This window comes from Oncorhynchus clarkii, chromosome 3 (assembly GCF_045791955.1).
Source record: "Oncorhynchus clarkii lewisi isolate Uvic-CL-2024 chromosome 3, UVic_Ocla_1.0, whole genome shotgun sequence".
In the NCBI taxonomy this organism is placed as follows: domain Eukaryota; kingdom Metazoa; phylum Chordata; class Actinopteri; order Salmoniformes; family Salmonidae; genus Oncorhynchus; species Oncorhynchus clarkii.
In genome coordinates this window covers 76,792,190-76,797,279 of record NC_092149.1, presented here as the reverse complement: position 1 = coordinate 76,797,279, position 5,090 = coordinate 76,792,190, and positions in this window count along the sequence as shown.

Sequence of the window (5,090 nt, the reverse complement as noted above, 5' to 3'; positions counted from 1 at the left end):
GGAGTATAGAATTTAGTTTCCATCTATATGCTCCATTTACCTTGGTAGGAATGGAGATTGATAATACCAGAGGAGAATGGTCACTAAGCAATCTGGGGAGATACTCGACATCTAACACTCTATGAAACAGTTGTGTCGAAAGTAAAAAGTTATCTATGCGTGTGTGTGTGTTGTGTTGGTGTAAATAAAAAGAGTAGTCCTTATCCTGTGGGTGCAACTGTCTCCAGATGTCTAGTAAATTGAGATCTTTCATGAATGACATGGTGAACTTGCCGGCTTTGGTAAGAAGTGAGGGTTTATCAGAGGACCTATCAAGAACTGTATCTAAGCAAAAATTTAAATCTCCTCCAACCACTAGCCATCCTGGTGGTGCTTGAGCGACCTGAAGGAAGACATTCTGAATAAACATATGGTCATCGAAGTTAGGAGCATAAATATTCAATAAGGTCCAAGGACTCTGGAAACATATGCCCCTGCACCAAAACAAACCTGCCCTAGGGATCAGAGATGGTGTTGTTGACGCAGAAGGGGATGTGTCTACTTATCAAAATTGCAGTTCCTCTTGCTTTGGAGTTAAAAGAGGACGCAAAAACTTCCTACCCATTCCCTCTTCAATTTCTTGTGTTCGCTGGCTGTAAGATGTGTTTCTTGTAAAAACACAATGTCAGCCTTTAATTTCTTAAGGTATGTATAGACTCTTTTCCTTTTAAATCGGGCTGTTAAGACCTTTTACGTTGAATGTGACATATTTTAGTGGATTAAGCATAGGTTGGGTTTCAAATATGTAACTGAATAGAAATCTATCATATGCAGATAATTAGGAAATGTTTCAACTTTGGTTTGAGCACAAAAGTGACCTATGGGTCTCTTTAGGAAGGAAACAATAAACATAGAAAAAAAGGAATAAATAAATAAATAAAAATCCCACCCACCCCGATTGTCAGACTAAAACAACAATCCCAACAATCAAACATGAATACACTTGTAGACATACGTTGCTGCTCGCTTTCCATCTTGCTCTTACTAGCTAAACCTTGGCGTAAACTAAAACCTGTGAGCTCTCTAAGTTGAAAACAAACGTTGTGAATAGATATTTATGGCTGAATATTTACTGCCCTCGGTAAGGGCTGCTTGAGTCTCTTTTTGAAAGATTAACATAAATGAGGGGGAAAGCAGTGGGCCTAAACCCACTTATTGCTTCGCCCAGTGGATATGGACTAAACCAAAATATACTCTCCTGTAAATGTAATAGAACTCACCCCGGAGAGATACGGTTAGTTGAAAATGTACAAATCAATTATAGTGACCGGGAGATACCAGCAGTTTAGTCCGGATAAGAGAAAACAAACAGACTGCATTTTATCCCCCAGAGAGACCGTCCTGGCTCAGACGTTGTTCAGTTCTTTGAGAAAAATGTGCACTTCTCCCGGTGTGTTGAAGAGATGGCTTCGGCCTTTGTACTGAACTTTCATCCGTGCAGGGTGGATGAGGTAGCCGGTGATGTTCTTCTCCTTCAGTGCTTTGGCAGCAGGTCTGAACTGCTTGCGACGTCTGGCGAGATCCACGCTCATATCCGGGAAAAGGCTGACCCTCTTTCCATCGGTGGTGATGTCCCCTTTGGCTCTTGCGAGTTGCAGTATCTTCTCTCTGTCTTGGAAACGGAGGAACCTGATCAGGACGGCCTGTGGGGGTTCATCTGGCCAGGGTTTCGGCGCTGATGTTCTGTGGGCGTGTTCGATTTCCAGCGGCTTGGTGAAGTTGATTATGCCTAGGACCTCCGGGATCCATTGAGTGAAGAAACGGACCGGGTCACGGCCCTCGCTGTCCTCTTTCAATCCCACCACACGGATATTACTACCTCTACTCTGGTTCTCCATCTGATCTACCTTGTTTTTGAGGTAGGCATTGTCCTTTTGCAGTTGTATCAAGACCTGGTCATGTCGAGCGATGGTATCTTCAACTGGGCTAATGCACAACTCTGCCTCAGTTGTTCTCAAAAGGAGATCATTCATGGAGGATTTCAGGTCGTCAATGGAAGAATGGAGTTCAGCCGATTTCTTATCAATTTTCATAGAAAGACCTTTGTTACCATCCTGAATTTCCCGGAGCAGAGTAGCCAGCATGTCGGCAGGCTCGCAAGAGGCTGCTGAGAGCAACAGTCTGGAACTGTCGTCTGAGTTATGAGGGCTTATGCTAATCTTGCTGGCCGTAGCGTTATCGTTATCTTGGGAATCAACAACGTTTTGGTCGTCCTTCTTGCCTCTCCGTCGGAGGTCCATGGCTCTTTGGGAAGGTAAGTACTTGACAATTTATCAGCCGATCTTAGAATATTGTTTCAACGTTGTTATTTAGGTAAAAATAGAATAACTTTGAAGAGCTTGGTTTGTCAACGTCTGCTCAGCTCCGCGGCATCACATGCTCCCTTAAATGTTATTTTTGACCCATCTATCAATAGGTGCCCTTCATTGCGAGGCAATTGAAACCTCCCTGGTCATTGAATACGTGCTTGAAATTCACTGCCCGGCTGATGGACCTTACAGATAATTGTGTGTGTGGGGTACAGAGATTGGGTAGTCCTTCAAAAATGAGAGTTAGACCATGCAACTTATCTGACTTGCTAAGGCAAAGTTTTACTCCTGAAGTTATTTATGCCATAACAAAGGGTGTAACGATCGTCTGGAAGAAGGTGAGGACCAAAGCGCAGCGTGGTAAGTGTTCATATTTTTTATAAAATAACTGAACACTGAACAAAACAATAAATGACAAACGAACAGTCCCGTAAGGTGAATGGAAAAAACACAAAACAGGAAATAATCACCCACAAAACACAGGTGGGAAAAGGCTACCTAAGTATGATTCTCAATCAGAGACAACAAATGACACCTGCCTCTGATTGAGAACCATACCAGGCCAAACACAAAACCACAACATAGACTACCCACCCCAACTCATGCCCTGACCAAACTATAACAAAGACATAACAAAGGAACTAAGGTCAGAACGTGACAGTACCTCCCCCCCCCAAAGGTCCGCACCCCCCCAAAGGTGCGGACTCCGGCCACAAAACCTGAACCTATAGGTGAGGGTCTGGGTGGGCGTCTGTCCACGGTGGCGGCCCTGGCGCGGGACGTGGACCCCACTCCACCATAGTCTTTGCCCGCTTCTTTACCCGCCTCCGTGGCGCCTTTAGAGCGGCGACCCTCGCTGCCGACCTTGGACTGGGGACCCTAGCAGCGGGCCCCGAATGGACGGGAGATTCCGGCAGCCCCTGACTGACGGGCGGCTCCGGCAGCCCCTGACAGACGGGCGGCTCCGGCAGCTCAGGACAGACGGGAGACTGCGGCAGCTCAGGACAGACGGGAGACTCCGGCAGCGCTGGACAGGAGGGAGACTCCGGCAGCGCTGGACAGGAGGGAGACTCCGGCAGCGCTGGACAGGAGGGAGACTCCGGCAGCGCTGGACAGGAGGGAGACTCCGGCAGCGCTGGACAGGAGGGAGACTCCGGCAGCGCTGGACAGGAGGGAGACTCCGGCAGCGCTGGACAGGAGGGAGACTCCGGCAGCGCTGGACAGGAGGGAGACTCCGGCAGCGCTGGACAGGAGGGAGACTCCGGCAGCTCTGGACAGGAGGGAGACTCCGGCAGCTCTGGACAGGAGGGAGACTCCGGCAGCTCTGGACAGGAGGGAGACTCTGGCAGCACTGGACAGGCGGGAGCACCTGGAGGAAGGAGACGGAGAGACAGCCTGGTGCGTGGGGCTGCCACCGGAGGCCTGGTGCGTCGAGGAGGCACCGGATGGACCGGACCGTGGAGGCGCACTGGAGGTCTCGAGCACCGAGCCTGCACCACCTGTCCTGGCTGGATACTTCCTGTAGCCCGGCCAGTGAGGCGGGTAGAACAGACCGCACTAGGCTGTGCTGGCGAACCGGGGACACCGTGCGTAGGGCTGGTGCCATATACCCCGGGCCGAGGAGACGCACTGGAGACCAGATGCGCTGAGCCAGCTTCATAGCACCTGGCTCGATGCCCACTCTAGCCTGGCCGATACGAGGCGCTGCGATGTAGCACACCGGGCTATGCCTGCGCACTGGGGACACCGTGCTCCTCACGGCATAACACGGTGCCTGCCCGGTCCACCTTTCTCCACGGTAAGCACGGAGAGTTGGCTCAGGACTCCTATCTGACTTATCCACACTCCCCGTGTGCCCCTTCCCCAATACATATTTGGGGCTGCCTCTCGTCCCTGTTGCGCTGCCGTGCCAACTTCTCAAAATGCCGCCGCTCTGCTTTGGCTGCCTCCAGCTCTTCCCTGGGGCGGCGATATTCCCCAGCCTGTGCCCAGGGTCCCTCTCCGTCCAAAATCTCCTCCCATGTCCAGGAGTCCAGAACTCGCTGCTGCCCGATACCACGCTGCTTGGTCCTTGGTTGGTGGGTGATTCTGTAACGATTGTCTGTGGTGGAAGAAGGTGAGGACCAAAGCGCAGCGTGGTAAGTGTTCATATTTTTTATAAAATAACTGAACACTGAACAAAACAATAAACTACAAACGAACAGTCCCGTAAGGCGAATGGAAAAAACACTAAACAGGAAATAATCACCCACAAAACACAGACTACCCACCCCAACTCACGCCCTGACCAAACTAAAACATAACAAAGGAACTAAGGTCAAAACATGACAAAGGGGTTGACTCAAGACATCTCAGCGTTTCATTGTTTATTAATTTGTACAAATTGCGAAAAACACAATTTCACTTTGACATTATTGTGTGTAGATCAGCGACACAAAATCTAAATGTAATGCATTTTAAATTCAGGCTGTAACACAACAAAATATAGAAAAAGTCAAGGGGTGTGAATACTTTCTGAAGGCACTGACACATACAACATGGACATTTGGGGAGGAAAAACACCACTCTCTCTCGTTTCTATCTCTCTCTCTTTTGTCAGCCGTTCCCCCTCCTCCCTGCTGTCTGTTCCTGGTACAGCAACATCCTTATTACTGTCATCATTTACCTCCTTCTGCAAACATGACCCACTGACAAAATATTCATACTGAGATAGGACAGACATAAATTATCCCCAAAAATCTA